The sequence below is a fragment of the Gracilinanus agilis genome, chromosome 6, assembly GCF_016433145.1.
Source record: "Gracilinanus agilis isolate LMUSP501 chromosome 6, AgileGrace, whole genome shotgun sequence".
Classification (NCBI taxonomy): Eukaryota; Metazoa; Chordata; class Mammalia; order Didelphimorphia; family Didelphidae; genus Gracilinanus; species Gracilinanus agilis.
Window position 1 is genome coordinate 40566619 of NC_058135.1, and position 23043 is coordinate 40589661.

Below are 23043 nucleotides of genomic sequence, written 5' to 3' on the forward strand. Positions count from 1 at the left end.
ACTCGCCCCCTCCCCCTCCTTAGATAATTTGCATTTCCACTGGTGTGGTCAGTCAAGACTTATTTACACATTATTGGTAATTACATGGGTGTGGTCTTTTCAGGTCTACATCCCCAATCATGTTCTCATCAACCCAAGTGTCCACACAGTTGTTTTTCTTCTGTGTTTCTACTCCTGCAATTCTTCTGCTGAATGTGGATAGTGTTCGTTTCCATAAGTCCCTCCAAATTGTCTTGGGTCATTGCATTGCTGCTAGTACAGATGCCCATTACATTCGATTTTACCATAATATATCAGTCTCTGTGTACAATGTTCTTCTAGCTCTGCTCCTTTCACTCTGCATCAATTCCTGGAGGTCTTTCCAGTTCACATGGAATTCCTCCAGTTTATTATTCCTTTGAGCACAATAGTATTCCATCACCAACATATACCACAATTTGTTCAGCCATTCCCCAATTGAATTCCCTTGCTTTCCAGTTTTTTACCACCACAAAGAGTGCTGCTATAAATATTTTTGTGCAAGTCTGTTTATCTATGATCTCTTTGGGGTACAATCTCAGCAATGGTATGGCTGGATCAAAGGGCAGGCATTCTTTTATCGCTCTTTGGGCATAGTTCCAAATTGCCCTCCAGAATGGTTGGATCAGTTCACAACTCCACCAGCAATGTATTAACATCCCAATTTTGCTAGATCCCCTCCAACATTCATGGAATTATTTTAAGATTGATTGGAGAGGATTTTCATGGTGGTTTTGAGCTTCCCTGCTTCTCTTCTGCCATCTTGGCTCCCAGGAATAGAATTTGAAGTGTACAAAACCACAGAGGTATTGGGAATAGAATGTATATATAGAGAAATAGGAACAAGGCCAGTTTGGATGGAATTTAGACTCTATGAGAAGGAGTAATGTGAAATCAATCCAAAAATGCAGTTTGGAGCAATAATGTAAAGGGTCTTAAATTTCAAATACTTTGGAAGCAATAGGAAGACACTGGAATTTCTTGGGCAGGTGGATTATATGGTAAAAATTGTACCTTAGGTATATTACCTTGAGAGATATATGAGGAATATACCAGATAGGTAAGAGAATATATGCAGGGAAAGCAATTAAGAGTCTATTGCAATGACAAAACTGGAATAACCTATATGATATTATTTACCATCTGAGGAGAAGTAGAGAGGAGGGATGGGAAAGGAGAGAATTTGGATTTCAATGACCAGGAAAAATTGTTTCTACATTTAATTAAAAATAAAAGGACTTGAAAGTGGGAAAAATAAATTAAAAAAGAGTGTTTTGGAATAGTCTAAGTAAGAAGTGATAAAAGCCTTATCTAGGGTGATTAGGAATTTGAGTGAAAAGAAGCAGACAGGTTGAGAAATATTGTGGTGGCAAAATCAAAAAGACACAAAAACTAATTGGATAGAGGTGAGTAGAAGAGCGTTCCAAAATTCTGAATATGTGTAATCAAAAGAATTGTGGAACCCACTACAGAAACAGAAAAATTAGGAAAAGGAGTGGGTTTAGAGACAAAGATAATGAGTTGTTTTTTGAACATGTGAAGTTAGATATACTTACCATTTCAGGTCTGTTTAACATGAAGGAAAGTGAGATTATTTTATAACTATGCCTAAAGTCCAAATCCTACACTAAAATTTCTAAGAAATCCTAAATCTAACTGCCTTCAAAGGCAGGTTCTTCTGCCTGCCAGAACAGGCCTATCTCAATTACACTGCCTATCTAGAAATGTATTCACTATCTAGCTCAATTGTTGGCAACGTATGGCTCTTGAGCCATATCTGGCTCTTTTGAGGGCCAGATATGGCTCTTTCTGCAGGAGCCATAAAGTCATTTTTTTTTTCAGGCGCTGTTACAGGAGCGCACTGTGAGCACTGTACGGCTCTCACGAAATTACATTTTAAAAAATGTGGCGTTTATGGATCTCATGGCCAAAAAGGTTGCTGACCCCTGATCTAGCTCCCTATGCTAATGAATGAACATTAATCTACCACCACCTGCTTAAATAAGTATTTCAATCCAAACTGTCGGATTAACTGTCAGATCCTCTTGACTGAGAGAGACCAACATAGAATCCCTGCTTCCTAGGAAGCCACAGAAAAGGAATTCTTCAACTCTTAACGGTGTTCCTTATATATGATCCTCATCTCCTAGGTAACAGAATCTTTAGAAGCCTGTCAGAACTTTTCTCAGCTGTGGTGCTTTTACTTAGAAATCCTTCTGCTCTTAAAGAGACAGAGGGAAATTAAGAAAACTACTTTTAAGAGTACCTGCTGTGTGTCAGGCACTGTGCTAAGTGATAGGATACAAAAAGAAGCAAAAGACAGTCCCTGTTTCCAAGGAGATTATAATAAATGAAGGAAATAATAGGTAGACTCATCTATACCAAGCAAGTTATGTAAAGGGTAAATAGGGAATAATTAACAAAGGAAAGGCACCCAAAATAAGAGAAATTGGAGGTTTCCTACAGAAGGTGGGATTTTAATTGGAACTGAAAGAAATTCAGAGAGGTCAGAAGTTGGAGCAGAGAGGGAGACTATCCCAGGTATGGGGGATATGCAGAGAAAATGTCCCAAAGAGAGAGAGATAGACTATCTTGTTTATGTAATAGCTAGGAGGCCATATCACTGGGCAGAAGAGTTTATGTGTTTAGGAAGGAGATTGAAAATGTAGGAGAGAGAAGAAGATAATCTTGTCAGTTAATTTAAAAAAAGATGAAATTCCAGAGACCATCATATTTGAGGGGTCAGTATATGTTAATTAATGTTACAAGTAAAAAGGATGGTCTTGCCAGAGTAATAATTATTTATTAATAAAATGAGAGATGGGAGAGAGGGGGGGGACAGAGACAGAGACACAGAGAGACAGAGACAGAGAGACAGAGGCAGACACATAGATAAAGACACAGAGACAGAGGCAGAGCAAGAGAGAGATTTCGGTCTTATTAATTTAAGGTAAGACCTGGCCCCAGATTTCAGCCCAGCATGTTCCCTTCCATGTTGGCTGCTACTTGCCAAGCACCAGGCCAGGGAGCCAATTTGTCTGACTGTGGAAGTAAAAAAGCCTTCTCCTTTTTGTACTTGCCTTTTAAATTCCCTCCCCACAGCTTGTCCTTCCATGATGAGGTTGCACTCTAACATCAGGGGTTGCCAGATCATTAGATATGATGTTACTCAGAATAATACCCTTCACTTGGGTGTGGTGGGATGGAGACATTTTACTTCACACATTAATTTAATGGGTCTTACTGAATTTTTCATAAAGCAAGAATTAAGGTTGCTAGGAGAAAAATTAACAATCTTAGAAATGCAGATGATGCCACTCTGAGAGCAGAAAGAAAAGCCTCTTGATGAGGGGGAAAGTGGAAAGTGTAAAAGCTGGTTTGGAACTTAATATTAAAGCAATTAAGATCATGCCAACTGGTCCCAAATCTTTCTGGGAAATATAGGGAGAAGAAATGGAAACAGTATTAGATTTTATATTCTTGGGCTCAAAGATCATTGCAGATAGTGACTCCAGTCATGAAATTAAGACACTTACTCCTTGGAAGGAAAACTACATCTAATTTGAAAGGAATACTAAAAAGCAGAGACATCATGTTGTAATCAAGATCTATATAATCAAAGCTTAGGTTTTTTCAGTAGCAATGTATGCCTGTGAGTTGGATTATAAGGAAAACTGAGTGCTGGAGAATTAACAGTTTGGAATTTTGGTGCTGTACAAAAATGTTGAAAGTCCATTGGACAGCAAGGAGATCAAATCAATCAAAATGTAAAGAAATTAATTCAAACTATCTATTGGAAAGTCAAATACTAAAACTAAAGTGTAAATACTTTGGCCATATGATGGGAAGACAGGATTCATTGCAAAAGACTGATTTTGGGAAAGATGTAAGGCAAAAGGAGAAGGGGAAAGCAGAGGATGAGATGGACAGAAATTGTCATGATAGCAACAAACACGACTTTGGACAGATTTGGGGAGACAGTGGAGGGTAGAAGGTATATGACACCACAAAGATTCAGATATGACAATAAAAGAAGAACAAAAATGATGAAAATAATCTTATATAGGATAAGATACGGAGTGGTGGTTCAGTGGAATAGATTGGGTACACAATAAGAAGTAGTAAATGACTATATTAATCTAGTGTTTTATAAACTCAAAGCTCTAAGGTTTTGGGGAAAAAACTCACTATTTGACAAAAATTTCTTGCAAAACTGGAGAATAGATGGCAGAAACTAAGCCTAACCCAGAATCAATCACTGCCTACCAAAATAAGATCAAAATGGGTAAATGATATAGATATAATGGTGATATCATAAAAAATAAGAGGCTATAGCAAAAAGTGAATAACAATCCAAAAGCAAATCACACACTCCCACCCCTCATCTGCTGTCCCAGTTCAGAACTTAAGTCCAAGCCAACAATCAGATCTGAGACCCTGCCTGGGCAAAATAGAAATCCAACCAACTATAAGGATAAGTAATAAGGGATAGAGGAAAAGTATGGATTGTCTTTAGGAAAGGAGGAGAATTTAGATTCAAGCCCTGGGGGGCGGGGGGAGAAAGAATCTAGAAGGAGAGGAGGATCTTGGGATTTGACTGGTTTTAATGGTCACTCCTAATTGAGCTTTCAATTGAGCTGGGAGGATGACTTTTGCTCTTTCATTCCCCTGGGAAAACCTAATCTTGTGGAAAGATTTAGGGATTCCTGTATTAGAGAATTTGCCTTGGAGCAGACTGTCTTTTTCCTAGAGTACAGAGAGATCACCTGTTGGAGAACTGTCACCTGGGACTCTGGGTTACTTAGGAAGCCAACCCCAGGCTCTTTATCCTTGTCCTTCTTAAAGACAATTTGGTCAGATAATGTTTGAGGTTAAAGTAAGAGCAGGGAATGGATAAGTAGGGCCTATAGAAGCAATGAAGAACAACTTCTCATGAGACGCATAGAAGTTGGGTGGAGCTTAGATCTGTAGTTTTAGGATACTTCCTACCTTTTCCCTTTGCCCAAATTAACAAAATAAACTTAGTTTCAAAAGCTCAAGGGTTTTGTGCTTTGCTGGTCCTGGGAAGGCCTCTAGGTGGGTATTTCTCATCTCCCATCCATTTAGGCCTTTCCCAAATAATCTACCTCCCTTTGGAGGAAGAATTTTATTTCACAACCCACATCCCTTGAAATTCTAAACCTATGGTGAAGTCTGGAATCCCAGTCTAGGGCAGTCTGTGCTTAAATGGACTGTTCTGTGTGGGCCGAGAGTGAAGCCAGGCATCCCAGTCTGGGCCTGTGGCAAGGACATGGATCCCAGTTTGGTGTAATTGGTAGGCTCAAAAGGGGTCTGGATATTTTTGCCAGAAGCTCAGGGCAGAGCTCCAGGATAGGGCAATCAACTGTGTTCTCAATTAGATCAAGTACACAGTGAGACCAAAAACTTATACCTAATTCTGAGGGTAAAATTTGAGCAGTCCCTGACCTGATCAAGCTCAGTATAAGACCTAAAGCTTATGCCTATGCCTGAGGCAAGTCTTTATGCTGTCAGCATCTCAAGGGTTAGTTGAATCAGTAGTGGGAGGTGGCCCTCAGAGCTCCAATTATCATATCATCTTTGAAGAGCTGAAAGCGGCAGAAACCCAGAAAAAAACCTAAGGGTAGTATCAAGGAAGGAATTTCCCAGAAAACAGAGCCTACCAATAAAAAGGTAGGAAAAATGAACAAACAACAAAAAAAGCACCTAAATTTAAAGAATTTTTATGAAGATGAAGAACAGTGTAGATACAAAAAGAGATAGTGAAAGCAAAGCAAACACACAAAAGTCCAAAAGAAAAATATGGATTGGACACAAAATCTGGAAGAACTTTAAAAAGACTTCAAAATCCAATTAAGAGAGGCAGAGAAAAAGTGGGAAAGAGAAATGAAAGCAATGCAAGGAGAAATAGACGAAATGAAAAAGAAGACAGAGGAAAGTCAGGCCTTAAGAATCAGAATTGAGCAACTAGAAACTAATGATGTCCTGAGAAATAAAAAAAAACAATAAAACAAAATCAAAAGAATAAAAAAAGAAAACATGAAGTATCTTATTAAAAAAAAAAACTGACTTGGAAAATAGATCCAGGAGAGACAATTTAAGAATTATTGGACTACCTGAAATCCATGATGAAGATTAGTGATGAAACTTGTTTTTCACCCAGGTGATTGGCTCAAAATGGAGACATTTAAAAACATGGTTAATGGTCAATTTGCTTTGCTTGGTTATGTTTATTTCTTACAAGGGTTTCATTTTTTCCTTTTTCCTTTTCTCTCCACTGATAAACAGTGAGAAGAACAGAAAATTTATATTTGGCATTATAAAAATATTAAAAGAAAAACTTAAGAACTCTGTTGAAAACATATATTTGTATAATGGTTAATAAAAGATTTAATTAGCCACAGTAGAAAAGAATATTTAGCAAGAAATACTATTGATTTAGATGACTACAACTTTCCTGTGTTGGTAATAGTGCTTAGTAGCCTGAAGGAACTGGATGTCTTGTGCACTGGTCCTTTTGAACTATGGCAACCTGAACACTATGGAAATGGGTCAACCCTTTAATTTCCTGAGTCAATTAAATCCAAATAAATCTCATTTCAAATAGAAAATGATAAGCCCAACCCATGTACTAGTAGATATTTATTCCACCACTAGTTTTATTTCATTATTTTCTTTCTTACTTTGTCTCTCATCTTCAAATAGTATACATTTAACTTAGCAGGGACCACAATGTCTTGTGTCTGTACTTTATTTTGCTTTCTTCTGGGTATTTTAAAAATTGAAATTCTTTTTTCCTTTTTCTGGCATCACTTCACTTTCAATTCTTAACATTTTCTCCCAAACATCATGCCTTCCTCATCAAAACCCTCTCTTGTAACAATATGCTTTGATGAGCAAACCAAATTCATCCACACTTCAGTCTTCTCTGAAAATGCATGTCTCATTGGTTCATCATCTCTCTGCCACAAATGTAAGCATGTATGGTCATCATTCTTTTTCAGTTATAAGTGGTCATTGTATTGATCAGAGTTCTAAAATTTTCAAAGTAGATTTTTTCTTCCTTTACAATGTTATAGGCATTATATAAATTATTCTTCTGACTCTGCATACTTTACTCTTTATCAGTTCATACTTACCAGCTTTCACTGGACCTATGCCTTTTTATGATTTCTTAGACAACAACATTTCATGATATTCATATATCACACAATTTTAAAATTGAATTAAAGTAAAATTCTCCAGTTGATAGGTACCTACTTTGTTTCTAGTTATTTGTCACAATAAAATCAGGGCTATATATAATATGATATGATGACATAAATATGAAATATATATATATATATGTGTGTGTGTGTGTGTGTGTGTGTATTTAACAAGAGTACTTTCCCTCTATCTTTGAGCTCTTTGAGGTATATGTCTACTGGTCAAAAGGTTGAAGAGAATATTGGCCAAAGTTACAAGTATTTTGTTATTTCAGATCATATCATATAAGATCATATCATCATACACTTAGAGACAGAAGTTACATTTGAGGCCTGGTTCTCAAAGGTTCATACCCTTTGTGACCTGGAGAAATAAAGTTATTTGCCCATTTAAAAAATTGAAATAAATGTCAGAGACTGGATTTGAACCCAGGTCCCCAATTACAAATTGAATCTTCTTTCCATTCTACCTCATTGTATTATCATTACTAATAATTCTTGTGGTATGTTGAATCGAACACTGATGCCTTTAGTATATATTAAAGTATGTGTAATATCAGTGACTCAGACACTAAATGACCTTCAAACTACAGTGTTTTGATAGTTGGTAGTCCTTTTGCCCTCTCCTTTTCCTTTGCTGTGAGCTGTCACTTACCTGTCACTTGGCTTTGTGTCCTCTTGCTTCTTCAAATTTCTCATCTCTTATAGCTTCCTCAGAACCAAGGTTGTCAGATTGTCAAGCCAGTTAAATTAATTTTACACACTATACTAAGTCACTGTCGCTGAACTAAGGGTGACTTCACACCTATCCTGCAGAGTAAAGGACTCCATTGTCTGTGATAGCTATTTCCCCCTTGGGGCTCTTAAGGCATATTCTGTTTACATGCATTTTAAAACTGTGTTCTGGATGATTGATGTTGCCAGAAGTCTGACCTCTGGATAAGTGAGGATATTTTAATATATAGAGTCCTACTGCATCAGCTACATGGCACCAAAACAAGTGGCTAAAAATAAAAAAGATTACATTAACTTGAATATTTGATTTAGATTGTCAGGGTCACTGAACTCTGAATGACTAGGGTACTTTGACCCTGTCACAAGAATACTCTTTGGGCAGTGGACAGGATTAGTAAGAGTGCTGTCAGGAATGAAGTTGACCTTGGCCTTATTTTATTATCAGTGGCTCTTTCCTAAATGCAGGAGTCCTGTCTCCTTGGCAATGGTCAGAATCACAGTGGACCTCAGGGATACAAAAGTAAAGTAAAAAGTATCACAGGAAGATAGAACCCAAATGACAGAAAAATAGGAATCAGTACAGTGAGCTCACCTCACCCTCCAATTCCTCCAAATTGATCTAAAAAACCTAAGAGATCTAATCCTGATAGAAATCCAAGAAAAACTCATAGTGAGTCTTTAAATTTTTTTCAAACATTTAATAAAAAACTTGGCATTTAAAAAATTAGTCTTACAAACTGGATACATTCCTAATATAAATAACTTTGTTATTTACTGTCTAAAATGGATTTATGAAGTTTGTAACTAAGTTCCAAAAAAAGGTTTTCCCCTAAGGATATAGAGTTCTATAAACAGCTACCCATTTTCTTGCATTGGTATTCATTTTCCCATTAAGAGTGTAAGTTTCTTGAGAGCTATTTTATGTAACATCTGTACCAGTTGAGTACCTTTGTATCAATTCAGTATTTTGTATTGGTTAGCACATAATAAGAACTTAACAAGTTTTGGCTGTATTATACTGTATTATGTGGTGTTGGCAATGCTATTTGGTTATAATGGAACATCATGACCTCAGTGGAGAAAAATTCAGATGCAGGGGTCTCAAATAACATGTATGCATGGTAAATGAAAATAGGCAATAGCACATTAATGAAAATTATTAAAGTGAAATTATAGTGCGAAGTGGAACCAAAATGGCAGAGTAGTAGCAGTCAGTAGAATGAGCTCACTCTCAAAATTCCTCCAAATAGATCTAGAAAGGGTAACATCTAATCCTGGTAAAGAGATCCAAGAAAACTCACATCGAATATATTTTTTTAGCCTCCATGGGTATAGGAAGATAGAGAGGCATGTGGATACTGGATATAGAGTCTGACCAGGAGTGTGTTCCAAAGGGAGTACACGCCATTAACCAGGGAGAGGCTTCATGCCAGGGCAAGAGGCTATTCCAGATTGAGATGACAGTGTCTTAACTAGGTCAAGTGCCAAGTTGGTAGCTTTATAGCTCAATTCCAGATCACAGTTCCAGGGTGAACTGTGGAAAAGACCTGCAAAGATAAGAGCTCTTTGGTTCCCTCCTCCCCAGAGCAGTATATTGAGGGAGGATAAGATTCAGAAGCCATTAGCAGCAGTGTGGTTCAACAGGAACAAAGCAACATCTTGGTTCTAACTTATAGTTTCATCTAAAAATGACAGAGGAAGAACCAGAGCAAGAGTCCTAGACCAAAAGAGACTGGCCCTATCATCAAATCTAAAGTCAAAAGTAGGCTGAAAGTATGAAAAAATAAAAACAAAAAGAAAAAAGAATCAGAACATAAATTATATATATTATAATATATTATTATAGTGACAGGGATGATCAAGATACAAAACTAGAAGAAAAAGATTCTAAAATACTCATTTTTTAAAAAAGGCTTAAGGAAATACTTAGTCTGGGCACAAATATAAAGATATCTCTTTAATCACAAAATAACTAAAAAAAGTTTTTGTCTGTGAAATGAGGATATTCAAGAGGAAGAAGATAAAAGAAATGATGACTATGAGAGAAAGAATTGGAAGGAGAATTAACAGTGTGGCTCAACAGGTGCAGAATCCTCCTCCAAGCAGCAAAATATCTAAGACTTAGAATGGACTAAAGAGAAGCCAATGACTCTATGAGACAAAAAGAAATATCAAAACAAAGGCAAAACACTGAAAAAAGAATAATATGTAAGGTATTTCATAGAAAAAACTCATCTGGGAAAGAGGAGAAAAAAATTTAAGAATCATTGAACTATCTGAAACCCATGAACAAAACAAGAGGCTAGACACACTATTTTAAAAAATCTCCAAAGAAAACTTATCAGATCTCTTAGAATAAGAGGGTAAAGTTGAAGTAGAATCAAATAGGCACTTTCTGAAAGAATTCCTTGGACAGAAGCTCTCAGGCACATTATAACCAAAATTCAAAGCTTCTAGGTCAAGGAGAAAATACCTCAAGCAGCCAGGAAATAAAAATTCAAGTACCAAGCAACCACAGTTAGTATCACATATTATTTAGTAGTATCCACTACAAAGAGGCAGACAATGTGGAATACGACATTCCAAAATTTATAAGACATTGGCTTACAGATAAGAATAACTTATCCAGCAAAACTGAATATAATTCTACTGGGGAAAAAAGGATTTTTAATGAAATGGAGGACTTTCAAATGTTACCGACGAAAAGATCAGAGGAATAGAGAATCTCTCTCTCTCTCTCTCTCTCTCTCTCTCTCTCTCTCTCTCTCTCTCTCTCTCTCTCTTTCTCTGTTTTTACTTAACTAACACAGAAATTTATTTTGTCTAACTCTACATTTTTGTAACTGGGACTTGGTGTTTCTTTAATTCTTAATTGGAGGATGGATTTTTTTTTGTTTGAAAAAAGTCCAGGATTTAAGACATAAATCATAAAGAGCTTATGATATTAGAAAATGAAATAACTTCATTGTTTAGCATAAATGATGTATAAGGAAGAACTCTACTTATTGTCCCATAAACTTTCAAATTTTACTTTTCTTAGATAAGAATAGTCAGTGGGAAGATTTTTTTTCCAACCAAGGAATGATTACAGATGGAGATAATATCGTATCTTGGTTAAGAGGTCACTGTAATACCTGCTGAGAGAGCAAATCCTGGGAAACACTACCTCTCCCAGAAGAAAAATTCAGCACATTTCAACTTACTTCCTTTTCATTGAAGGAGGAAATTATTTAAAGCTTGAGGTATTTCCTAAGTTCTAAATAGCTGTATTTGGTAAAGAAGGGAAAAGAGGGGGTAGAGAAATGTTGTTAAATCTGAGTCTGGCCATAGAATTATTACTCTCAAGCTCTGACCCCAAGGCTTCAAACCATTCATTGATATGTACAGTTGGAATTAGAGCCCTCTTAAATAATTATTTTTGTTGTTATCCTTTAAAGTCTCCTATTGAAGAAGAGCCAAATGCCTATATGAAATCAGAGAAAAGGGACGAGGGACAGGTAGGTGGCTCAGTAGATAGAGAACAGGCCTAGAGACAGGAGGTCTTGGGCTCAAATCTGGCTTTGGATACTTTCTAGCTGTGTGACCTGGGGTACGTCACTTAGCCCTCATTGCCTAGCCCTTGCACTAGTGATAGGATACCTTTTGGAGATGGAGGACTGTGCTCTGCCCCCTTCTCCCTCCCCAGAGGAAGTACTGTGCCTCTCCCCCAACAGAGTGCCGAGCACACCCTGCCCCCTCCTTACCCCACACAGGGAAGGGAGAAAGCACTCCTATTGTGTTGCTAGGTGGAGGGGTACGTGAAGTGAGGAATGTCCTCAGCAAGTATAGAAAGGGGAGGGGAGTGATCCAAGGATTCTGCTTCCCTCTAGCTCTGCCGCCTATGAGCCACCTACCTTACTGTGCTCCCATTGGGCTGCTGGGCAAAGGAGACAGTGATGTGAAAAAATGTCATTAGGCATGGTGGAGATGGGGAAGGGAGCAGCTCCACCTGAGACCCTCTGCCTTTCTACTAACAAACTCTGGGTGAGGAGAAGACAGCCACATGTCCACAGAGAGCACTCTATGTGCCACCTTTGGCAGCTGTGCCATAGGTTTGCCATCACTGACTTACACTCTTATGGGTAAAAAAAAAAGTGGTGAAGGTATTGTGTATTCCTTCATTTTCTCCCATTAGCTTTATATAATAGGAGAATTAGAGAATTGTTTTGTGCCTCAAAAGATAAAATATTGACATAAAAGTTTTAATATCTAATTTTTGATATATTCTTTTGTAAAAATGCTGACAATAAAATATATAATTCAGATCATGCCAATTAAGTGAATTTGCTTCCAGGTGTAAAATATACAGACACAATGGAAATTAACTCCTGAGTCCATAATTTCATATCCCTATTGAAATTTATCAATACCATTCCTTCCTTTCTTCATTCAATCAATCCTTCAATTATTCAACCCAATAATATTTATTTAATACATATATACATGTGTGTAAACATACATAAATATAGAGATCTCCATATGTGTATATATATATATATGTATATATATATACAGATATATGTATGCATTTGGGAATGGTCAATGCAGGAATTTTTTATCTTGATTATGAATGTGTGTAACAAGTGATATCTATAATTAGGGTTTTGTTTTGTTTTTCTCAATGAAGGGTGGTGGTGGGAAGGAGAGAAGTCAAATTTTCATTGAATGAAAAATTAATTTGAATAAACTCTGCAAAATAGTTATTGAGCTTTCTTTGTGTCTTTTAGCCACACTGAGGTGGCTTATTCCTACCAGTGTAGCAATGGTTAAATGAACAAAGATATATAAAATATGTAAATTATGAAGTATTTCAACTTCCTTATTTACCACTTAATAGTCATAAAAAGAGTTAAAACATCATTCCTCTTTAAGTGATGAGGTGATGTTAAGATGATTCCTGACTTCTAAAGTCTTTTCATTTATCAATAATCAATTATTAAGTTAATCATTAAGGATAATAATCATTTCCAGGACACTTACATTAACATGCTACAAATGTCAATTAATCATTATTTTACTTTAGTTGAGACCTAAAATCAATTTCATATTATTATCAGTTTCACTTCTGAAACTGATGGACTTTTGAAAGACCAGAACACATGCAAATAATGGCTAAAAGATAAAACTAATGACCAAGGTTTTTTTGGTTGGATCATAAGCATACAGATACCATGAATAATTTCTATACTAAAAAATGCTACTATAAAAACTATTTTTACAATTGTGTTGTTATAATATAAAATGTATAACCTTTATCATATTATCTGCCTTCCTAGGGAGGATAGAGGAATAGAAGAGAGGGGGGAAAAGAATGAGGTATAGATTTTTAAACATAACTATTTAAGAATTTGTTTCTCTTGGCCAAATATATTTATTATAATTTATAATAAATCATATGTATTGTTATTGTTATACTAGTTATTATATATAAAGTATAAATAATTTAAAATCATGCAATTTTAACCTTTTATTTCATTAAAAAATATCTGTTAGTGTTTTCTATTGTATAAATTTCCAGAATTTTTTTCAGTATTATTCCTCCTCACTCTTCACAGGTGCTATTCTATATAATAAAACTACTTTAAAAGAAAATAAAGAAGAGAAAGTGTGTAAAACCAATCAATACATCAAAAAATAAAAAATAAATGCAATATTTCTCACCTTTACTCCTCCCACTTTTTCAAAGGAATGGTATTCCCTTGTATTCTTATAACCCTTCTTTGGAGCAATGATTTTTCTTTGAAACTTTGAAACTTCAAAAGTATTTTTAAATTGTTTTACAAAATAATTATACTAATGTACTAATGTAACAGTATCTTAATAGTCTTTCTAGTGTGGATTATTCTTTTTTGTCAATTTCTTGGTTCTGAGATGAAAACTCAGTAATCTTAATTTGCATTTCTCTTACTATTCATTATATGGAGTATTCTTTCATATGATTGTTAGTAGTTTTCAATTCTATTTTTAGGAACTATTCACATATTTAGATCAATTGTTTATTGGGGAATGGCTTTTGTTTGTTTGTTTGTGTGTGTGTGTGTGTGTGTGTGTGTGTGTGTGTGTGTGTGTGTGTGTGTTAGTTGTCCGTACATCTTGAATGTTAAACCCTCATTGGAGAAATTTGATACAATTTTTTTCTTATTCAACAAATTTTCTTTTTCCTAGAAATATTACTTTTGTTTGTGTTTTCCAGATTCATATAATTAAAGTTATCTATTCTATCTTTTGTAATCGCCTTTATCTCTTATTTAAGAATATATTTCCTTGGTAGGAATGTTGCAAAATTGGGGCACTAAAGCAACATTTGGTGGAGTTGTGAACTGATCCATCCATTTTAGAGCACAATTTGAAGCTATTATGTGTAAAGGGCTATAAAATTATGCATTCCCTTTGATCCAGTAATACCACTATTATGTCTCTATCCCAAAGTGTAAAAAAAAAGTTTAAAAACCTACTTGTACAAAAATACTTATAGCAGCCTTTTTGTGGTTGATAAGAATTGGAAATTAAAAGGATGTTTTTTTATTGGGAAATGGCTACTGTTTCTCCAAATAAATTTTAATATTTTATTGAGTTCCATAAAGTATCTATTTGTTAATTTGATTGATATGTTATGAAACTCTAAATTAATTTGGGTAGTTTTTATCATTTTTCTCATATTGACATGATCAATATCAAAGACAGTTCTACACCAATATTATTTTGTTTTGATCTGTCATATTGGCACTTAACTTCAGCAAAAAGATGTGGGTTCCCTCAACTCCTCATGGAAACATGTCTAATTATGGTCATTGTGGTATGGCAACTTACATGTGAGAGGCCTGTGTTCTATGTGGCTTGTACTTTTTATACCTTTAGATGATGAGAAATCTGCATTGCAGGAGCTGAGGCCAATCAGGCCCCAGGAGTACTTTTGTCTTCTTTTGGGAAAAGGTAATTTCTAAAATTTAGAGGAAGAGAGTTCTGGACCTTTCAGTGTTGTAGGTGAAAGAAAAAACACTGCTTTAAGGGAAATGTTGACCCTATCATACACTACCCATTGATGACAACATTCTAAATATCTTCTGAAAGACATTCCACCATTTAAATGTTTGTAAGACTTTTATTGGAGAGTCTTCTTGGAATAGGTAGTACTGAGAGTAAAGAGGAAAGAGAAAAAATGAAATTAAAACCAAAATAGAACAAAACACAAGCAAAACTGTGGAGAACAAAAGTTAAAAATCCTACGCTTTTCCTTCCACCCTTTGAGAAATCAGGTATCTAGTATCAAAGTCTGGTTTAAGTTGTGGATAATTCTAGATTTTTCTGCTTCTGTTTAAGTCAATACAAAAATTTAAAAAAAAAGTAAATGCTGGGTGGGAAAGGGGCATTGAAAACTTGGGTATCAACAAAGGACTTATGTAGAAGGTAGCATGGTTAGATTTAATCAGTCTTGAAAGGAACTATATAGTTGAAGAGCAAAGGTGAAGAATGAAAACATTTCAGGAATATATGAGAATATGTGTATTATATTTATGTTATATGACATCTGGTATCTTATATAAGTGATATACATATAGCTAATATAATATGATTTTAATGCCAATGCAATGACAGAAGGAGAACATGGAATATTATATACTAGAAACATCAAATACCAAAGTATGTCTGTAATGTAGTGTAAAAGGGGGAGTGATATGAAATCAGACCAGCATGACTGACTGGAGATGGGATTTATGATGGAAAGATAGTGAGTTCTTACTATCTTAAAATTTAATATATGACTTTAAAAACACTGTAAGAGAAGTCCAATTTTTCATGTACAATCTTTTGTTGTTGTTGTTGCTCTTTGTTTATGTTTTTTATGCTTTTGTCCTTGTGAATGATTCTTAAATTCATGATAAAATTATTTAAAGAAAAATAAATAAATCTTTCTGTTCATGGAAAAATCCCTTAATACAATGTGGTGACAATGAAACAAAGCAGAGCCAGGAATATCAGAACAACAGAACAGTTGAAGCCATTTCTAATAAGTACAGTTAAAGATTTCTTTCTCTGACCTGAGGTGGTGATGATGAAGAACTGAGCTACTTCCTTATGACTTATACACACTGTTTAAAAAGCTAAGGTTGCAGGGAGTAGAACTATGAAGTCTTTAGAAGCTCACCTGGAATTATGTGTAAAGGTAGTCCATGTCTATGAGAGAGATCTTTTTTGAGGCTAGAACCAAGAATCTATGGGACTGGAGATCCTTCTCCATTCTAGGTGAGGCACCAAATGATGATATTCAGGGATGTTCTTATGAGGCTGTTGTTTCAAGAGTCCATACTAAAGTTTCACAGTGACAACTGCCTGAGGATGGTTCAAGAGTTAAAAATCCAACAGATGTAATTGCAATGGGTCAGATATCCTGTAAAAGAAAGTGGGCTCTCTTGTTAGAGATGATAGAGTATGCATGGAAATATAAGGAAGAAAGATATGTTCTTTGAGAGCTTAATGGTTGCTACTTCAGTGGCAAATTTGACTAATTCCATAATGCTAAAATCGAAGTTGGTATCAAATGAAGTAAGGACAAACCTATTGCAATGATGTGGTGAAAAAAGGTCAATATAATTAATTTTTCCAGTTGGAGATAGGTTGGAAACCTTGGGCAGTCATGCTATTACTTTTATTTTGGAGGGGGGGACTCCAATTGGTATAAGGAACATAACTGGAGAGAAGTATCTTTTTTATCCCATCCAATCCAGTATATTGAGCTCACTGAAATATTTCATCATAGCCTTTGTATTCTGATTGGTAATGGATCTGGCCCTCTACCTCTACTGTTTTTGAAAAAGTATCAATATGCTTACTCAGTTCATCTAAGGGCATATGATAACTCTGATGGGTACTAACATTCCCCACAATCAATTGTATGCAGTGGAAGGCATCAGCAAAATTCCTCCATTGGTCTTGACCCCAAAGGGTAGAACTCTTCATTATATTATACTATATTTTCCAGGCTCCAGACATCTTTGCCACTCCTATAGACATTGTTCAGGAATTAATGTAGATAAAGCTCATTCCTCAAGATTTGTTCAGAATTCAGCCATGCAGCTCACAACTCAGCCCTCTAAGAAGATTTACCTTGACCCCAATCCTTCAGAGACTCCCTTGTTATCAGATTAATGGCTGCTCAAGTCAAATTTGGCTATCTCTTTCATTGTCTATAGAGCCATTAGTGAACTAGACAATATACTATTCCTCAAGAGTCAGGTCTTCATTGGAAAGGGCCCGTTAAGCTAGCAAAGGAGGCAGTGTTTTAAGTCTTGGGCTGGAAGCCTCTGTCCATGGTAGAGTTCCAGACTCTTTGTGAAGGGCACTAAAACACCAGGAGCTTGAGTATAATCTTGGATATACTATTTCCATTTGAGAATAGGTGCTTCTTGTACCCAGCTCATCTTGTTAGTTATCCCATTTTTCATTACCCAATTTATCATAGACACCTCTGGTGAAAAGGTCACAGTAGAACCTTGTATTATTCATTCATTAGCAGCTGTAGCCCAGTAACAGGAGAGTAACTTTCTTTTCACAAATGGTATGGTGAGCAGACTCTTCAGGAAGCTTTTGAGTCCAGAAACTTAATGGTCATTTGTTCTATCTGCCTATGTGTACCTGTCTTTTGGTATGTTGAGGCACACTCTCCCTGATTTTCATGTACATAAACTTTTCAAAAATATGAGGTCCGCAGGTGCATAAAGAGAGAGACTTATGAATGGCTTGCTTTAAATCTTCCAGAGCTGTAGCCAATTTTGGACCCCACTCAAGAGGTAGATTTGCAAGTGACCCAGTAGATGGAGGCTATCAGGCTTCTCAAAAGAGGAATGTGATTTCTCCAAAATCTTAGAAGTCCAATAAGGTTCTGAGTTTCCTTTTTGAATTTTGGGGAGCCAAATGTCAATAGTTTATTCCAAATTGTGTTTAGAATTATCTAGGTTATTTCCATCCACAGTATTACTAAGATTTTTACTGAGTAGTTTTTTGGGTTATGGATTTTCTTGGGGTTAATTTCTCACCCCTTATAGGTCACCATCCAAAACCTTAGTCAGTAGTCTTATCTGTTTGAGTCAACACTGGTGTATTTAGAAGGGGATCCCAATGCTTTCAGGATACTGCATATTGTGCCAATTTAAGTTTGAGTTCATGTAGATTCGTGGAAGGATAGTGAAGGAATACAGAACTCCTTTCCAGGTAAAAGAAAATTCCAATAAGCTAATTTGAGCAAGAAGAAGAGAAAAAAACATTCACAAGGTCAATAATCCAAACTATTGGGCCTGCATTACTGGCCCACCACATTTACTGGGTCATTAACAGCTACAGTAATGAGCATGGTAATTTTATTCAGCTCTTTGTAGCCCACTGTAAGCTACCAGGAGCTATCCAGCATCTTAACTGGTCACACTGGATTGCTGTAAGGGCACTTGGTATAGCAAAGTGTTCTAGACTCCTTCAACTCCACCCTTAGAGGTGTGATATCTTCCATTTTCTTTTCTAACCCCTGCCCAAATGATCTGATGGTTTTTGTTCTTAACCACAGATGGTTCCTATAGCTCTAGGGATTGTGATTTTAATCTACCCACAATGACTGGCAAAGAACTTGCTAAAAAAGTCCCCATGAATACTGACAAGATCTCATATTCTCTTTTACCACAAAGTACACATACTATTTATCCTAAATATAGCTTGCTTTGTATATATTTATTTACACATGTTCTCCCTATTAGGTAAACTCCTTGAGGATAGGGTCTAACTTTTGCATCTTTTTGTAACCTCAGAACTTAGCACAGTGTCTCTCACACAGTAGGCACTTAAATGTTTTATGGTCAATGGATTGATATTTTGCCAAAAGAAATAATGAAGCAGTGTTTTTAGAGAAACTCAGTAAGTCTTATAAAAATTGATGCAGAGTGAAAAGGACAGAATTAGAAGCAAAATTTATACAATAACAGGCAAAGACAAATTTAAAAGTGAGATCTCTGATCAGTCCAACCAGATTTTTAGAAGACACATGATGAAGTGTGCTAGTTAGTCACTTTCTAACAGAGGTAAGAGACTAAAAATGGAAACTGAGATATACATTTTCAATGTAGGGTTTTGTGAAATATGAAATATTTTGTTGAATGAAAAATATGGAAAAGAAAAGAAAAACAGCCCCTTCTTTTAACATGCTTATAATCTAAAGGGGAGAGACTATACCCAAAAGAAGCTGGCAGGTAGAAGGACTCAAGGTGGAGAAATCACAGAAGTATCAAAGTAGTGTAGGAAATGGGCAACTTTAGATGTGTTCTGTGCTTTCAGTATATTATTGTATTTTCTTTGAAGTTTGTGTGCATATATATGTAGACATATATAATTATCATCTCTTCAATATACAGCCCCTCTCACCCTTGTTGAGGGTAAGAATAGGGAACAATGGAAAAACAGGGTGTCATTCAGGGAACTGTACATTTGAGATGTCGTATGCTTTGGGACTTCTACTAAGATAGTTATGAAAGACTGGCAAAAATGCTGAAACGTTCAATTTGGTTTTGGTAGTACTAATAATTGAGATAATACTCTGATCTTCATAATGCAACTCCTCTTATAAGTCTAAGCAATAGACTGTTTTTATTAGTTTTAAAATGATAGTTTCAGTTGAGTATTTAAAAAAACGTTTAATTTAATTAAACTTTGGAATTTCAAAATTTCTATTCATTCAGTTTATGTTTTTGATGGTAGGGTTTCTTTAAACACTTACCTTCTATCTTAGAATTGATACTAAGTATTGGTTATAAGGCAGAAGAGCAGTAAGGGCTAGGCCTTTAGGGTTCTGTGACTTGCCCAGGGTTACACAGCTAGTAAGTGTCTGAGGCCAGAATTGAGCCACCTAGCTGCCCCTTATTCTAGGTTTCTAGAAAAGTTTCTTACCAGATTCCTTAATCTGTTCTTTCACTCTTTTGGGGGGGGCAGTAAAAGTGTTTAGAAATTTAATTTACCCCCTCATGACATCTTTAGATGCATTCTATGCTTCCAGTATATTATTGTATTTTCTTTCTCTGTTTTGACCTATTTGTTCTCTAGGATTAATTTTTAAAATTCTCTATTTCGGGTTAACTTCTTAATTCATAATTCCTTTATTGATTTTAATTTTACTTGGTCGTGGTAAGTAAGGCATGTGCTTGACTGTCCTGTTTTTCTTCATTTGTTTTTATGGTTTAATGCCTTGCTACATAAGGGTTATTTTTCATAAAGTTGCCTGCCGTGCATAACTGAGATAAAGTATATGCTCACTATAATTTCTATTCAGTACCTACTCAAGGACTATGCAATCTAATTTTCTAAAGTTCTGTTCAGAGCCACAATTTCTTTTTTATTTCTCTTTTTGTTAGATTTATCCATATTTGAAAGGAGCAAACCAAGAATGATAGCAGTTGTTTGTTGTGTATTCTCTCCTGTGATTTATTTTTTCTTTAAGTATTTAGATGGTAGAACACTTGTGATGTGTATGTGTGTGTGTGTGTGTACTTGTATGTATCCATCTGATAAATTCTAGGTCTTATTTTAACTCAGTGTGAATCTATATGCTTCAAACCTTAAAGCAATATATTGTTCACTTCTTTTTCAAATTCATTCTGCTACCTTCCTCTTTATGTGAGTTTTTCCCATTTAAGTCAACCAATAGGTCAATAAACATTTATTAATCATGTACCGTGTACCAAGTACTCTACTAAGCACAAATATAAAAACTATGAAATATTTTATTGAATGAAAAGTATAAAAAAGAAAAGAAAAAAACAGCTCCTTCTTTTAACTTGCTTATAATCTAATGGGGAGAGACTATACCCAAAAGAAGCTGACAGGCAAGATTCAAGGTGGAGAAATCACAGAAGTATCAAAGTAGTGTAGGAAATGAGATGTCTATTTCTCCTTAAATGACTGAACTCTCTCCTTAAATGAAGGTTTTTGGAGTTCATGGCTGTGCCCTTCAATCAGATGGACAGAGTGTAATGATGAGGTATGAGGACCAAAACTGATTTGATCTTGAAGGGTGATGGGGAATGGTGGAGAAACAGTGTGACAATGAGAAAAAGTGACAAATGAGAAACATTCACAATTTACATTTGCAATTATGACTGTAAATGATGCATTTTTCTTTCTCTTCCTCCTATGACTTTTATGCTCCATATTCAAAGAGGCAGCTGGTAGCATGGTGAATAGAGGTATGGGTCTGGAATCAGGAAGACCTGATTCAAGTCTATACTCAGAAACTTACTAGCAGTTTGAACCCAAACACGTTGCTTAATCTTTTCTTTCTTTCTCTCTTTCTTTCTCTCTTTCTTTCTCTCTTTCTTTCTCTCTTTCTTTCTCTCTTTCTTTCTCTCTTTCTTTCTCTCTTTCTTTCTCTCTTTCTTTCTTTCTTTCTTTCTTTTCTTTCTTTCTTTCTTTCTATTGGCTCCCAGAGTCTTTTCCTTTCCCATCTCCTTTCCCCCCGTTGAATTTATCATATTTTTATGCTCACTTCTTTGTGTACATCTATTCAACCCCAGTTTAGATAGAGAATTTCATCAGATGTCTACTCCCATACCCCATCCTATCTTTGCTGGAGTATATGTGAAAGACATGGGCTCTTCTACAATCTTTTGGGTAGTTACCTTAACTGGAAATTAGTCCTCATCCTTTAATCTCATTAACCTTGACCAGTTTCCTCCTGGTCACATCCTTTATAGACATAAATCACATAAACAAATAAGGCTTTCTAAGACTTCAGAAAAGATATAAAAGCCATGACCAAAAGAGGAAAGCTCACACAGACAGTGTGGGTAGAAGTCAGTCATGGGATTAGTTTTTGATTGGGCAGTTGAGCAGCCCATAAAGAAGTGGGATTATTTTGGGATAATAATAAGCAGATCATCTATTTCCAAACAATTGAGAGACACCTGTGCTGAAACCAAAATTTGACTTGTGGGCTAATCTTATCATCTTTTTTTATTAGTAGTATAATTACTTCATGTGTAAACTTAGTTAAATTGTATATTTACACATGAAATTTTAAATGGCTGAAATGGCCAAAAATAAACTTATATAAAAATACATTTAAAAATAGAATATAGTGAAGTGATGATGAATGGAGTTGTGGAACTTTTTATTTTTGAAAGAGACACTAACAAGGAAGTGTTGTTTTTCTAGTTCCTGGGAAAATAATTCAATATTTGGTTTTGTTTATTCAGCTTGCTACTGCAGCTATACTATGAGTTTTCCTCTGGGCACTCTTGGGGACTTCAAGCAACATGGAGTTCTTGTTTTCTTACCCCACAAACTATTTTAAATATAGCATTTTTATTACATAGTTTGTTCCTAATAGTTTGAAACCAGCTATATATACAAAAAATGCTTTAAAAAGACACATAATATAAAATGTCATTGTAAATGATATATATCTCCTGTTTTGTCTGATTACTTCTTTTGTATAATGTAAAAATGTGATTGATACATTTTTAAACATTTATTAATAATCATTTTTAACATGGTTACATGATTCATGCTCCTACTTTCCCCTTCAACCCCCGCACTCCCCCCACCCATGGCCGACGCACATTTCCACTGATTTTGTCATGTATCCTTGATCAAGACCTATTTCCAAATTGTTGGTGGTTGCATTGGTGTGCTAATTTCGAGTCCACATCCCCAATCATGTCCACCCCGACAGTGGCTTTTCTTATGTGTTTCCTTTCCTGCAGTCCTTCCTCTGAATGTGGGTAGTTTTCTTTACCATAAATCCCTCAGAGCTGTCCTGGGTCATTGCATTGTTGCTGGTACAGAAGTCCATTACATTCTATTTTACCACAGTATATCAGTCTCTGTGTACAATGTTCTTCTGGCTCTGCTCCTTTCGCTCCGCATCAGTTCCCGGAGGTCTCTCCAGTTCACCTGGAACTTCTCCAGTTTGTTATTCCTTTTAGCACAATAGTATTCCATCACCCACATATACCACAGTTTGTTCAGCCATTCCCCAAATGAAGGACATACCCTC